The sequence below is a fragment of the Vespula vulgaris genome, chromosome 21 (assembly GCF_905475345.1).
Source record: "Vespula vulgaris chromosome 21, iyVesVulg1.1, whole genome shotgun sequence".
Lineage (NCBI taxonomy): Eukaryota > Metazoa > Arthropoda > Insecta > Hymenoptera > Vespidae > Vespula > Vespula vulgaris.
In genome coordinates this window covers 3537005-3554642 of record NC_066606.1, presented here as the reverse complement: position 1 = coordinate 3554642, position 17638 = coordinate 3537005, and the positions used below count along the sequence as shown (strand labels likewise).

The 17638-nt window shown below is 24.4% G+C and overlaps 3 long non-coding RNA genes across 4 annotated transcripts in view; 1 reads left to right on the top strand and 2 right to left on the bottom strand.

Annotated features, from left to right (window-relative positions):
• LOC127071401 (uncharacterized) overlaps positions 1 to 17638 on the bottom strand; it is a 210533-nt gene that overhangs the window by 29968 nt on the left and 162927 nt on the right. Inside the window, exon 5 of one of the 2 annotated variants that reach the window (XR_007785016.1) lies at positions 13578 to 13590. The exons of the other annotated variant lie outside the window; for it this stretch is intronic. This is a non-coding gene — a long non-coding RNA (uncharacterized LOC127071401). Of the gene's footprint in view, positions 1 to 13577; positions 13591 to 17638 lie in introns of those variants that run through there. 2 annotated transcript variants of the gene reach the window in all.
• Positions 567 to 1984, bottom strand: LOC127071413 (uncharacterized). Its single transcript, XR_007785042.1, has 3 exons — positions 1834 to 1984; positions 845 to 1040; positions 567 to 684 (listed from the first exon to the last, which is right to left on the bottom strand). It is a non-coding gene; the product is annotated as an uncharacterized LOC127071413 (long non-coding RNA).
• LOC127071409 (uncharacterized) lies at positions 5303 to 12702 on the top strand. The gene is made up of 4 exons (XR_007785037.1): positions 5303 to 5555; positions 6561 to 6884; positions 7081 to 7360; positions 12564 to 12702. It is a non-coding gene; the product is annotated as an uncharacterized LOC127071409 (long non-coding RNA).

Below are 17638 nucleotides of genomic sequence, written 5' to 3'. Positions count from 1 at the left end.
AGTAAATGTTATGGGTATAGAATCTACGAATAAAATTTTAAAACCAATTGTCTTAGATACTAGAGATTGTGGCCTAAAAATTCCACTACTCTCAGAATAAATCTATAATATATAATATGTATTATCTATAATATAATTAAGACGCATCAAAATTTGTTTGTGATGGATGATGAGTCACATGACTCTTTTCCATAAATATTTAAGTGTTTTAAAAAAGGGTACAGTGTACAGTTTATACTATAATCAAAGGTAATATTTGATTCATAATCTGAACTAGAAATTTAATTTGTAATATTCTATGTGATATTTTGAAAGTTTTTTTATTTACAAAATTCCTGTTTTCTTCATGTTACATAATTTATCAAGAAATTGATAAATTGTTTAATTTTGAATTTTCAAAAAGTTACACGTGATTGAAGCTTGTTTCGTTATATGTTTTATCCTACGTATTTATACTATTTATACTAATTCTTTTTTCTATTTTGATCCTTTTCTTCCTTAATCTGGGAAAATATTCAAACTAGAAACACGAAAAATGCAAATCATATATTAGAGAAAATTTTATTAGCTCTGGTAGGTATATCTGAGAGTTTTTCTGAAGGAATGTTTTCACCAACTAACACTCAATACTGTACTGTATATGTAGAGTATCAAAGAAATCCGACGTTCTATCAACTAAACAACCTGAGAGATGACAAGAAATTTTCAGTTGTCAGTTTAAAAAGATAGCAAAATTGTACGTACATTTCTCCTAGGAAATGTTTCAAATCATAAAAATATTTTAGTTTGTATTTTTTATTAGAAATAAGGATTGTAAAGGTATTGTGAAAACAGATTAGCTTACCACATCTACTGTAAAGACAATGACTGTAAGTAAAATTGAGAATATATCTTATTTTAATCATGCGATTAGTCTCGTTTTAGACTCGGAGGAACGTTATCTACACCAATCTTGACAAGTTCATTCCTTCATCTTTCCCTTCTTCACGTTTAAGAAGTCTTTACAAATTTGTATTTTACCTCTATATTTTAAGGATTACCTACAATAAACGTTATGTAAGCAGTATGAACAAAATAAGTCGTTTTTTTAAAGGAAAAAGACTTAAAGAGTAAGTCTCTGACCTAGGACATGATGTAACAATTAGACCAAATAGATCTACTCGATAAATCTAGATATAACAAAGTGCTTAGCCAGGAGTATGAAACCTCAGATGCTTTAAAAAATATATAATTCATTAAATATTGATAGGTACCAGTTTATATATCTACAACAACGTTAGCTTTATAAAATTCATTACTTTGTTGTTCTCCATTCACATCTTGTATCATAAATTTATTGTTATCTACCTTCACACCTTTGCATGGTTCTTTATATTTCGATAAATTCTTACTTTAAGCTTGATTAATGTCAGTTAATCAAAATTAAGTCATCTGGTTATTAGAATTGAGAAATGCTTTTATCACTAATGCCCTATTAATAATATAAAACATAGAGTAATAAAGCAAAAATAATGAAATTATCTATATCTCTTTCGATAGTTTACGATGGAATAATGATATTGGTCAAATATATCATTGCAATAGTATATCGCATCTAAAACTATATTAACAGTCATTATCAACATTAGGCTCATTACAGAGTCCGAATACTATTCTAATAAATTGATTATATTGCATGTGCTAAACACTGTAATATGATAAAACCATCGCTATCTGATAATATCAACTGTAATATTCTACTTTATATCTCACAGTTTGTTTAATTAATCCTCTACTCTCACTGTAGGATATTATTGTTCAACTATTTTAGGATTTATGCTGGTTAGATCTTACCTATTCATTTGCCGCCTGTCTTTCTTTCTGATTCAATATCACTTGGATTGAAGACTTAAAAATCATTCTCTTGCATAATATCACTTTCCATTAGGTGCTATATTATTTATTGTCATTGCTGTTCTTGATGGAATACTCCATACAGTTAATAATGTACAAATATTGAATCCATCAATATTATATTTATTTCGGCTGTATGGGTATAATTTACTTGTTGAAAAGATTTGGCAATTAGATCTCCATATTTGCTCAGAATAATTACGATTCTATTACCTTATTCTTCAGAAAATTCGATGTTAACATCTTTCAATAAAATGGTATTTTATTCGTTCCACATTTTTAACAACTGTCTCTTCGTTGATCGGTTATTAATAAACATCTAGAAATTAATTATCATTATTCGGTTTATATGTTGTCGTATTTTCTTACTTTCTTATTTTTTTCACTATTGTGCTCATCAATAGTGAGATTTACAATAAAAATTCCCATAAGTATAATATAGTCGAACCTGCATTATAATAAAATCAACTACTTTCCAGATACATCAATTCTGCTTCATTGGCAATATTTTGCCTTAAAATTAGCTTTTTTATTTTTTAATTTTAAAATCAATGCAACACTTGAAACGAATGCCATTAATATATGTATCCTTATAAAATTTAAAGAGTATGTGTCATGATTTTCAATGCATAAAATACAATTTGAAAACTTGTCCCTCTCATGAAACTGTTGTTCTTGTTCTAACATTCATGTTCTAGTATCCTTCGCATAACGACCTAGTTGATTGAATTAAAAACATAAATTAATTTTTGTTTTTGCTCACTTATTAGTTATATTATCTTCTCATTTATATATGAAGTAAATCATTGTCATATCAATTCTGGTTTCATAGGATTGATCTTCTTTATTATGAGTAATTCTTATGAGTAATTTGCATAATAAATTAGTTAGTCTTTTTTCAATTGTTTAGCTGATTTTTTTGTATAACTGATTTTGCATACCTTGGGCAAAGCCACAAATAGTCTCGAAATTATTTCTTAAGCCTTAACTATCCATTCCTTGTCTAACATGCTTGCTGAAGACAATGATGTCATCATATTACTATTCCTTAAAAAATCTAGAGAGTGTTTGTTCTGATTCAATGCTATTGTTATATTTGTTTGCAACAATGATGTTATTGATGAGTCACATATTGATCGTACTTTTCAATTAATCTCTCAAGATTCAGATCTGCTCTAACTGAGTCGAATGTCAATAATATTTCTTTATTTCTTTTATAATTTCATACTACAACTTCGTCTTCATACGAATAAAAAGGTACGTTTGATCAATTATGCTGATTATCGTTTCTTCACCTTGACTCCATTCCAACCATATTTTTTTATTCTCAGTATTGTTATCTTTTTCATTGTTAATCACATCTTTATTTTCGTTATTACTTTTCTCGCCAACACTGCTTTTGTGTCGAATGTTTAGACCTCTAATGTTTTTCACGTATCTTGTTATCGTTCGTAAATACACTTTGTTTACTTTTCTTTCTGCTCCAAGAATTGCTTGAATGTTTTTCCAGCAACTCCTTTTTTTTCTCATATAATAATTGTTTAACAGAACCTTTCCGAATTTCGATGTTTCTTTTACAACTATTCAACTATCGATATATTATGTAGTTAAGAGTGTATTATTCTAACCATCGGATTCTAACTGTAAAGATCATATTGCTACGAGGATATTCTTAGAATCAGTATAGATATTGAATAGCGGAATTTGTAAAATATTTATGTGTTCCATCCATGCATGTGCTTTCTTGATTCATATTTCACTTCTGATAATTTGTAGAACTTCCATTAAAAAAAAATTGATACATAGAATATGATGACATATATAATGATTAATAAAAGTAAAATATACTTTCTTTGATTGCCTAGTCATAATTGACTTTAATCCTAATGGTTACACATTATGTTAATTTAATATATCGTTACTCGCTGTCTTCGTAGTGACGCATATAATTTGATTGTTGCACGTATAGCTACAAGAAGATTTTAAAAGATGCACCATTAGTAGGAGCTTCTGTCCTGGTTTTTCAAGGAGTAGCATGTTATCTTTTGCAACTTTTATCTCATTGGTGAAACTAATAATTAAAAAAATATATAATAATGTAAATTGGTGAAACTAATAATTAAAAAAAAGGCATCTTGACAATATATAATTTGTAAGTGCTATAGTAATATATTTAAACATAATATCTGTAATATACGTATATAATTTTATTGTTAAAAATATAACAAAATATATATAGAAGATTTCCTCTTCATAAAATGCCTGAAAGGTACCTGGAAAGGACTAAAAGAAAAAGGCTGTTTTTTTATTAATGTAAAAAATAGATTCAACTTTTTCATAAATCTCGTTAAAATAAAGATTGTCAAAAAAATAGGGAAAGAAAAAATCTCGTTCTCATTACTTTAGTAACACACGTACACAGAGTAAACAGTGATAGAATTTACAATGTTTTCTTCATTTTAAGAAAATATTTTGACAAACTAATGAATCCAAAAACAAGCTTTTTCTCCTATAATCGTCGTCATATTATTTGTTCTATGAATATAACGATGGTGTGAAAAGTGAGGATAATAGCATACCCAGTAATACCGTAAAATCCAGCGAATATATTCTAATTCGTTTGTTTACTGTTTATTGTGAAGCAAAAAGGAGAGTCTCGAGGAAGTCGGCTTATTGTAGACATTATTCTTACAATTCTTCTTTCTACTCTTCAAACATTTTTTTCATAATCCCATATTTACTTTTAGATAAAGTACATGACTTTTTTTCTTAAGCTCACAATTGTTTTTATAAAGGATGTATTAAATTTATGCTATAAATAGAAGTAATGTTCATTGTGTCATAATAATATTTTCATATATATTGTGATAAGAAATTAATTTTAAATTTATATTATTCTACATGTCTTATTGAAATCTCTAAAATTAACTACATATTGTCATATCATATATAAAGAGATGTTCTCTTATTTTTTTTTTTTTAGTTTATTGACAATAAAAGTCACTTGATAAGTCCATGATAAGTACATGAAGATAATTCAATAAAGTAGAATGACATATTTGCATTTAAAAGTATAAAAGTTTTGTCTAAATTCAAAAGAAAGTTGGTAACCAAACGGATTTCTTTCCAGGTTTGGTTTTAGCAAAATACCAAGTTGTTCAAATACAGTATAGAATGAGTAGATGTAGACAAGACAAAACATTAAAAAAGGAAACAGAAGTGAGAGGAAAAAACTGACATGGAAGAATGTGACATTTACAGGTCACAAGATCAGAGAGAATGAGATAATATATGTATATAACATTCCTTTTCATTTTGTTTGTGCGTAAGAAACAGAGAGGGCGTATGACAAAGAGTAAGAGAGAGTATAAGAAAAGAACAATCTTTGTACTCAGAAATAGATAGAGAGTTTAGTTTAGCACAAATAGCATTAGTATAGCGCAAGTTTATTACTTTCTATTTTGTTTTTTTTTTTTTGGATAAGAAAGTGATTGATAGTGAGAGAAAGAAAGATAGTGCATAAGCTACTGGTTTTTATGTTTTTTGAGAAAGAAAAGAATAGTAAGAGAAAGATAGATAAAAAAAGTAAGAAATGGAAATAGTATGTCGTCATATTATATAGTATGCGGTGTTCGTGAAGAAAAAAGATGATATTCTAAAAGGTATGTTTTAATGGTTTTATTTTGTAGTGATTGTTGTTTACTATCTGTGAAAATCATAAAAAATTTTTAAGCCCTTAATGTCTCTACGCTCACACATAATGAAATAAACATTAGTTATTTCTAAACAATAGAAACTATTTGTTCCCATACAAAATATTTTTTCTTCTCATGTATTATTTATTACTATTACAAGATGTAACAAAGCATTTATTGTTTTTCATTTAGTGTAAGGTTTCAAGATCATTTCGAGGTCAGCTTCATTTTTGTTTTTTTTAATTGGAACCAATATTTCATACAATGTGTCAAATAATAATTCTAACTAGATATTTCCATGATTTTATTTACTCACAAGATTACAATCTTTTAATCTTGTAATTGCCTAGACGGTATATTTACTCTTTTTCTTCTGCATATACAATAATGTTTATTAACTAATTATATATTTCAATTCGATCTTATCGGTAACTTCTTCCATTAATATTTAAAAGAAGGAGGTACTATATAGCGAATTTGCAATCACTTGTTTCATAAACATTTCTATTTTTCCTTTTAAGTACATTCCATGTACTCAAAATATAACATTTCTACTGTAATGAAATAAATAGAATTCTTTTGATCTGTGTAATAAAGACGAAATAAATATCATAGAATACAATAAATATCATAGATCGTTGCTTTCAGATCTTAGTAAGAAAATAAAAAAGAATTAATCAAATTAGTGACTCGTGTTAATTGTAGGCATTGGCAACCGTTTGAACGTTGGAACAATTTCCGATTTATTTCATTGATATTAATTTGACGATTTAAAACGGACTATAAATTTTAAATAGTTTTTATTAAAAAGAAATGTGGGTCTATAGATATGTCGTTGATTGGTAGAACTTAAGTGAATTCATCTATATGATAGAATAATGAAAATTCAATCTCTGACTTTCTAAGTTGTAATTTCCTTAAGAGTTCGGAAGAGAATTCACTGTTCCTTATTGATTAATTTAACTGTTTCAGTAATGATCTTTAAGAACTGGATTCAAGGATTGGAGAATAAATTTTAAACATTAGAGCAAAACTAGAAAAAACTACCTTTAAGTGGTCTACAATGTATAAATCCGAAGTATATCGTATAATGGAACGTCGTAGGATGTTATGTTCCTGAAGATTCACATTTCGAAATAGTTGTCAAAAATATTACACAATACTATACAATAGTAGTAAAATGATTATTTTTTCCAAGAATTTACGTCACGTTTGAATCGATGTGCATAAAACTCTAGCAGCAATAAATGAAGGATGCTAATATTGATGCACAAAATATTATATTATGAAACATCAGTAAGTAAACAGTCAGGATAGCTATATTCTTTAGAAAAGCTAGAGGATACTGTTATACATTTGAGTCATCTGAAATCATTTAGAACAAAAATACCATGAGATATATAATTGTCTTAATGTACAGCAAGTATTCTATGACCAAGTAATTTGTCATATTACCTATATAATATTTTTAAGAAAGTTTATCTAACATTAGGGTCCGCTTAAACGAATTATTCGTGAGAGAGAACGTCTATAGATGGATACATGTCGTGAGAAGTTTGCAACTGCTACTCTGAGAATAAAGAGACAAGAAGAGAGACTACATTGATTTTTGTCAACTTGTACACCAACAACAAATAATCTATATGGTGACGATTTGGATATGTACTTATTACAAGCTCAATGGACCATCAATAATGTGGAAAATGGTGTAATAGAGTGAACGTCGTAAAAAATTAACTACTCATTCTTCGACAATTTTTGATGAGATAATGGTATGTCAAAATATACCGTTGTAGCTAGTTATTGCAATTTATCTTTTTGAATCATCATAGAAACACTATGTATGTTACACTACCATACCAGAATAACATTCTAGTAATGTCCATTGGATAAGCTACACATGGTAAAAGACTTTTACAGTTATATTTATAAACCATGCCTACTTGATAATATCCACTACAGTAGTAGAATACTTGATATTTCACAAACCATTCAATGGGTCCTTTACTTCTGAAGGATATTGTTGTTTAACAGTTTTATGATTTTCTGCCATTCTGTAGTATATTTTGCTCGTTTTTTTCTTAACAAATATCATTGAATTACGGAATTGTGATTAATTTTCTTTGATGATGTTGATTTTCATCAGGTTTTTCACTATTTCTAGCTGTTATTGCTATTCGTGTTGAAATACTCAATACGGTTGATAATCTATAGGTCCTGAATCCATCAGTGTAATATTCATCTGGACCCTATCGGTATAAGATGTCGAAGAGATTTGGCTATTAGATATCCATATTTATTAGGAATACTTATGGTTCTATCGCTTTTTTCTTCAGAGAGTTCAGTATTAACACCTTTCAGTAGAATGGTTTATTTATTCACTTACCTCTTTACTTCTTATTTATTAGATATCTTCTCTTATGTTTAATTTGTTTACTTTTTTCTCCTTGGTGTGTTTGAGAATTACTCGAATGTTTCTTCACTACCTCTTCTACTTCTTTTATTCATAATTATTTTATTGAAATTTTTCATACAGCCATGGTCTTCTTACGAGTATCAGACTATTGGTAAATGAACATAATTAGCACTGCAGTTTTCTAACTGCAGGAAGAGTGATTACATCTTTCCAATTATATTTATGTCATCTATATATATTTCATAACGAGCAATACAGCCATGAAATGTTCATACCGCACATTTATCTTTCCATTTGATATACCACTTCTTATAATTTGTATGAACTTTATTATAAAATAATTGATAGATAGAGTATAAAATATGCAATTATTAATAGAAGTTATATTTGCTTGCTTTTACTAATCACGACTGAATTCGATTTTAACCGATACGTCTTATAAGTCAATACTAAGGTTAATGTATTGAAAGTTCGTATTAAATTGGTTGATATTTTTGGAACTCTAATTTTTTGTGGTCCTATCTCTTGTTACTACTCACTATTTACTCTCTATTTACTTTTCACTACTTAATCATCTTCATCGTCATCAATATATTATTATTATTATTATTATTATTATTATTATTATTATTATTATTATTATTATTATTATTATTATTATTATTATTATTATTATTATTATTATTATTATTATTATTATTATTATTATTATTATTATTATTATTATTATTATTATTATTATTATTATTATTATTATTATTATTATTATTATTATTATTATTATTATTATTATTATTATTATTATTATTATTATTATTATTATTATTATTATTATTATTATTATTATTATTATTATTATTATTATTATTATTATTATTATTATTATTATTATTATTATTATTATTATTATTATTATTATTATTATTATTATTATTATTATTATTATTATTATTATTATTATTATTATTATTATTATTATTATTATTATTATTATTATTATTATTATTATTATTATTATTATTATTATTATTATTATTATTATTATTATTATTATTATTATTATTATTATTATTATTATTATTATTATTATTATTATTATTATTATTATTATTATTATTATTATTATTATTATTATTATTATTATTATTATTATTATTATTATTATTATTATTATTATTATTATTATTATTATTATTATTATTATTATTATTATTATTATTATTATTATTATTATTATTATTATTATTATTATTATTATTATTATTATTATTATTATTATTATTATTATTATTATTATTATTATTATTATTATTATTATTATTATTATTATTATTATTATTATTATTATTATTATTATTATTATTATTATTATTATTATTATTATTATTATTATTATTATTATTATTATTATTATTATTATTATTATTATTATTATTATTATTATTATTATTATTATTATTATTATTATTATTATTATTATTATTATTATTATTATTATTATTATTATTATTATTATTATTATTATTATTATTATTATTATTATTATTATTATTATTATTATTATTATTATTATTATTATTATTATTATTATTATTATTATTATTATTATTATTATTATTATTATTATTATTATTATTATTATTATTATTATTATTATTATTATTATTATTATTATTATTATTATTATTATTATTATTATTATTATTATTATTATTATTATTATTATTATTATTATTATTATTATTATTATTATTATTATTATTATTATTATTATTATTATTATTATTATTATTATTATTATTATTATTATTATTATTATTATTATTATTATTATTATTATTATTATTATTATTATTATTATTATTATTATTATTATTATTATTATTATTATTATTATTATTATTATTATTATTATTATTATTATTATTATTATTATTATTATTATTATTATTATTATTATTATTATTATTATTATTATTATTATTATTATTATTATTATTATTATTATTATTATTATTATTATTATTATTATTATTATTATTATTATTATTATTATTATTATTATTATTATTATTATTATTATTATTATTATTATTATTATTATTATTATTATTATTATTATTATTATTATTATTATTATTATTATTATTATTATTATTATTATTATTATTATTATTATTATTATTATTATTATTATTATTATTATTATTATTATTATTATTATTATTATTATTATTATTATTATTATTATTATTATTATTATTATTATTATTATTATTATTATTATTATTATTATTATTATTATTATTATTATTATTATTATTATTATTATTATTATTATTATTATTATTATTATTATTATTATTATTATTATTATTATTATTATTATTATTATTATTATTATTATTATTATTATTATTATTATTATTATTATTATTATTATTATTATTATTATTATTATTATTATTATTATTATTATTATTATTATTATTATTATTATTATTATTATTATTATTATTATTATTATTATTATTATTATTATTATTATTATTATTATTATTATTATTATTATTATTATTATTATTATTATTATTATTATTATTATTATTATTATTATTATTATTATTATTATTATTATTATTATTATTATTATTATTATTATTATTATTATTATTATTATTATTATTATTATTATTATTATTATTATTATTATTATTATTATTATTATTATTATTATTATTATTATTATTATTATTATTATTATTATTATTATTATTATTATTATTATTATTATTATTATTATTATTATTATTATTATTATTATTATTATTATTATTATTATTATTATTATTATTATTATTATTATTATTATTATTATTATTATTATTATTATTATTATTATTATTATTATTATTATTATTATTATTATTATTATTATTATTATTATTATTATTATTATTATTATTATTATTATTATTATTATTATTATTATTATTATTATTATTATTATTATTATTATTATTATTATTATTATTATTATTATTATTATTATTATTATTATTATTATTTTTATTTTTTTTATTTTTATTTTTATTTTTATTGTCGTTATTTGATTTTAACATTTTATTTGTAATATTTATCATTTTATTTTTTATATATTTTTATTATTATATTATATTGCTATTATTCTTAGATATTACTCTCATTATTATTAGAATTATAAGAATATTGTTTCATGTAAATCGTAAATATACTCATACGTACAGACATATGGTATATAACATTTCATTTCGACCTGCTTTAAGCTGTAAGTTCCAGCATTTCAACCTCTGTTATGAGACTTACAATTGAACAAAATTGCTATCTCAATTATTTGTTTTTCATTTTTCCCAAATTTGTAATTACGAAACAAGATTCTCGAAGAAGACTTCCAAATCTATAATATTATCGACTCTTTAAAGATCACTTTTCGATCACACATATTTACTCCAATATCTCCTTTTTCATAGGGCATTAATTATTACGCATGCAAGATATAGTACAATAGTCTCCTGTATTCTGATAATTTTTTAGGAAATTGTCCGTCGATTTTAATTTGATATTGAAATTTGTAAGCAGAACTCTTAACTATTACCGGGCATAGTTGATGGTGGATAGTGGAACAATTTTATAAGATTGTATGGGATGTGATTGTATAAGATGCGGAAATCGTGTAATTCTAATAAGAATGCACTCAAAAATTTAGATTGCTTTCTTCTAAGAGAAAATACATCATTATTGAGAATATCCAATCCCTTGGGAATTTATTATTAAAAAATTGCTAAGAAAACTTGTGGATAAAGAATATATTGTTACTTTTATGCGGACTTTAGAATTTTTTGTCAAGCAAATAGTTTTTAACAATATGTTGAGCAGTGCAATAAATCAACGATGAAAGCAAACAAAAGAAGCCGTAGGTATTTTTGAGATTTCAAAGCAAAATTCAGAATTGTAAAATTCAAGAGTTCATAAAATCATTATGCAAAAGACCATGCGAAAGATTGTTTAAACATTTTGAAGGACCTATCCTCACATGATCAATAAGGATCTTGCTTTCCCTTTCATTCGCCATGAATTTTTTTCTTAAACTCCTTTTCTATTTTCTTTTCCTAATTCAATATTGCCTTTGCGAATAATTCGAGAAAAGTCATCAGTTAGTTGATATGAAGCGTTTGTATTCAACAGTAAGATAACTGATTTTTACCAACATCACTGGCCACGTCTCAATGGAAAGTATCTAGAAAAGTGTAATCGATATACTATCGTACTAAATCGATATTTTTCGTATTAAAATCAAGACCTTCGTTTCTTGCTAACGACACTGGGCATCCCTCCTTTTGAGATAGTTAACACGGCTAATGAAACACGCATATCACGATAACTGCATTTATTTTCTTTAAATTACATTGTTATCATTTCCATTTGCGTAGAATTCTTTATCGTGCATCTAGATCGCGAGCTCCTTTAAAGGAGGATCCACGAGATCCTTTAAAGAAATCACGTTCTCTTATTTATTGCAGGAACTGCACTTGTGGATCTACAATTCTGATGATTAGAAAAAAAGGTGCTAGATTCTCCATGCGAATTCATCATCATCACTAGCTTGGCGTAAGGAACGCAATTAAACGCTCTCTCGTACTTACTCTCTTTACAATACAACATCGGTCCAGTGGATTTTTAATTATTACGGGATATGCAAATCAGACGTTTTGTATGTGTATATATATATATATATATATATATATATATATATATATATATAGGATAAAGAATAAGAAGAAATATCTTAGAAATTAAAAGAGAGCGGATAGGGAAAAAAATTAGGTCTTCGCTTAATTTTCAAATATTTTCGGGCGAATGCTCTAACCATCTGAGCTACCGAGGAACTTCCAACTCAAATCTTTCTATGAATACAAGCTCTACCTATCTCTTATATTCAACTTATTAATTACGAAATAATTACGAGGTGAAAGAATCAATTCAATTCCGACATTTCCGTTAAAAGTACTCGGTCTCTTTGCAGTGTATATATAGTACACTTTGAACAAAGAAACTAGAAAGAAATAATACGAACATTGCACATGTGGCCAATAAATGGGTGAAGGGAGTCCGTCACACATCGTCAGAAGACTAAGGGGGTTTTTATACTCCACCACTTCCTTTTGTGTGTATAGCTGTTTTCTTATCTAAGATATATATCTAAGAAAATATATTAAATTTTGATAAGATTTTACACATTTTTCATGCAATTAAACACACGTAATAAATAAACAGTGTATTTACAATGCGAGGTTAGCGAGTAGTGTTATTTAGTAAATATTTTCACTATAGTTAAAAACAAACACAACTATTACAGGATGAAAGAGAGATTATTTTACAATAGATAAAGTTGGATAGAGAAAATACAAAGATTAGATTAAACGAGGAGAAGTTAAATAACATGCAGATCTCAAAAAATCCTATCGTCTCATTGATAGAATAATGTCTGCAAGAAAACTTTTGAAATCTTTTAGTTCCTCGACCGGGAATCGAACCTGGGACCTTTCACTTTCCAAACGAATGCTCTACCATCTGAGCTACGAAGACCTACGTTTAAATTGCATGTAAATATGTTTATATATATATATATATATATAATATATATATATAATATATATATATAATATATATATATATATATATATATATATATATATATATATATAATACAATTTCTTAATATCTATATTAAGTCGTATAGAATTAATTGAAATATTATTTTTCTTCGATTATGACTTAACGTAATAATATATATTTAATTTAGGATACACGTATTTATCTCATAAGAATTAATTTTTAATTAACATTAAATTAATATGTATAGTTACACGATACACTGTAAGATATACTTATGTTGAATCGTGTGCCTTTTACGAATAGTTACGGAAGAACTCGAGTTTTCAAAAATTTTGGTATGACGCGCGCAAAAATTATAAAGACACAGTTAGTGAATGATCTTTTACGATACACGTTATGTTAATTTAAATTCTTTAGTTATGTTTTTCTAATATGTTCTCATATATATATATATATATATATATATATAAGTACATCTATTTATATATTATAATCTACCGTTTAATTAATTTATATGATTTCTATAATGCTTCATTTTCATATCGTCAAAAGTATACTTCTCATACATATTTTTGATTTTATATTTCTGAACATATTTCTGAATTGATCTCATGTGATTTATCGAAAATCAACATAACATCAATTTAACATTTTTAATAATCAAATAAACATTTATAATATAGCGTCTATAAATATTATAAAAATGCATTCAAATAAAATATGTGTAATATATATATATATATATATATATATATATATATATATATATATGTAATTTTATTGTTGTAAATGTTACAGTTCAAGAGTAACTAGAATGAGTTCGTCTCTGAATACAATGATTATATCGGGGATTAATATGTTGAGATGTGTGTTTTATTATGTATCTATAGGTAATCATTGAAAAGATAGAGTAATCAAGATTAGAATTTGAAGTAATTTCTTATAATAGTAATTTAATTATATCGGAAATAGAAATGTATCTTTTGTGGGTTTATGGAAAATATGAGTAGAAAGCGTCCTTTGATGACAAAAGGGCAAAGAGGCGGTAGTAAAGGAGTCTTGCAGTATTGGAGAAGTATTTAGATTTAACAATTTTACAGCGATATGTACTACAGTAATAACAATAGTAATGATAATAATAATAATAATAATAATAATAATAATAATAATAATAATAATAATAATAATAATAATAATAATAATAATAATATTAGTAATAACGATAATAATACTAACATAATAATGATGATAATAATAATATAATAATGGTAATAGTATTAGTCATAAGAAAAGTGATAGTAGTAACAAAAGGAGGGTGACATTGAGTGGAATATAACAAAAGTATAAAAAATCGTATATAGAAATTTTTTTCTCCATACAATGTAGAAAAAGATAAGTGACTAAAACACTAAGGCAATCTTTTCTTTGATATAGAAAGTCGGTTCAAGTTTTTTGTAACAGTCTGTGTTAAAATAGAACGTTGTCAACAGAAATAATGAAATAAGAAAGATTCGTATCTTTTGTTTATACTCTTGGTAAAACGCGTATAAGAAGTAAACGTTCGATAGTTTTGTTTTGTTAATTTTGTGTATATACTTTGAACTTTTTCAATCACACGAATTCAGATGCACTATTTGCTTTCGAAGTTTGTTTCGCGACATAATTCATTTTATATATTTATAGTGCATATCGTGATCATTTGCGAAGAGATCTTTTTCTTAATTTCTTGTTTACTTTATTAAAGATAAAAATCGATATTTCTATAATAACTACTTTCAATAAAGTAAAAATAACACATTGGAAATATTTACATTTAATAAATATAAAAATGTATCAGTTTTGTTTAAATTAAAAAGAAAATTAATAACTAAATGGTTTTAAGAATAATATCAAACGTATCAAGTTATTTAAATGCAATATAAGACAGGTAAATTGTTGATAATATAAGACGTTAAAAGGTGAAATAGAAGTGAGAGGAAAAAATAATGAATATGATGAATTTCAGAACATGAAAGAGAGAGATGTATACAGACGTAAGATCGGAAAGAGTATAAGCTGCGTGTTTTTATTTTCCTCTTCGTCTTCCTTATGCGAAAGAGAGAAATAGAATGTTATTTTGAGCGAGATATAATCTAAGAAGAGAAAGAGATATATACTTAAAAATAGGAGAAGAGTGAGCGAGATAAATATTTATAAATTGTTTCTCTTGAACGTAAGATACAAAGAAGTAAGAACGTAAAGATAGTTACACAAAGAAAGAGACAGAGGACTATAGAACGAGAAGCCGTTTGCATAATATTGTAGTAATATAATCCTTGGTCGTAATTTCTTTAAGAATTCGATAGAAATTTCACTCTTATATCATGTCGTGCGCAACCTTAACAATTCCCTGTATTTTCTCCTAAGGGCCAGATATCATTACTTCGAATATTTGTCGGACTGAATTCATTGGATAATCGCTAAGAAAATATGTGGACAAAGAACACATCGCTACTTTTGTCGGCGCTCAGGTAGTTTTTGTCAAGTAGGTGATCTTTAACAATATGCTGCGCCGTACAATAAATCAACGGTGAAAGTAGATTGAAAAAAGGAGCAGTGGGTTTCTTTGGGGATACCCTTCAAAGATTAATGCAACACTTAGGAGTTCATAGGGTCGTTAGGACAAAAGACCACATAAAAGATTGTTCAAACATTTCAAACGACCTATTTTCACACGTCTACGACCAATAAGGTTCTTGCTTTTCCTTTCCATGTACTTTTTACCTAAACTCCTCCCTTTCCATTTCCCTTTCCTACTTTAATATTGCCTTCGCGGATAATTCCAGAGAAATCATCAGTCAGTTGACAAGAAGAGTTCAATAGTAAGGCAACCGAGTATTGCTAACATCACTAGTTATCCCTCCTTCTGAGGTAACCAATACAACTAACGAAACACGCAAATTGCAACAACTGTATTTTTTTTTCTTCAAAATACATTGTTATAATTTTCTTGTTTTTCATTGTCACAAAGCATTCCTCATCGCGCATTTACTTTACGAGTTGCATGGGATCCTTTAAAGAAATCGTATTCTCCTATTAATTTGCAGGATATAATAGGGTATGCTGTTGAGTAAACGTTCATGCACCCCCATTTCATGATGATTGTTCGCAACGAACAAATAATATGTATTAATTTTGTCAAAAACTCGGCTGTTCGTGTTCTGAAACCATCTACAAGATTCATAAAATATATGGCGATGAATCCATGAGTGATACACAGATTAAGGAGTGGTTTAAGCGATTTGAAAGTGGAAGTACATCGGTTGAAAGCAATCCTCCTTTTGGTAGTTCCGTAATACCTAAAACACCTGAAAATGTGGAATGAGTTTGAGTTTTAATTAATCGGAATCATCTTTTAATTGTTCAAGTGATAGAAGAAGACCTTGGAATTCCAAAAACAGTTATTTCAGAAATTATTAGTCAAGATTTGGGTATGAGTCATGTAGTAAAATTCGGTTCATGGCTCCTGACAGATAAATCAAAGAATTATCGGATGGAAACTTAGAACAATTTGGAACAAGCCGGAAATGTTCAGAAAGGTTATTACTGGATGTGAATTATGAATTTATGGTTTTCTAGGCAAAAGCTCATTCTTTGCTGTGGAAGATACCCAAAGAGCAACGACAAAATTAAGCGCTTCAGAGTCGAAACAACCAAGAAAAAGTTATTTATTGTGAATACACTCCAAAATGTCAGATGGTGAATAAAGAGGATTACAAAATAGTTTAGAAACGATTGTTTGACATAATGAAAAAAAAAACGACCAAATTTATGGAAATATGGGTACTGCACCATGATAACGCATCTGCCTATTCATTGCAACTTATCCAGCAATTTTTTGTGAAACGGCATTATTCAGCTTCGTCAACATTTATGTATAGTCCTGACCTGACTCGCTGTTCTGCCTGCTCCTCAAATTGAAAAATCCATTTAAGAGAAG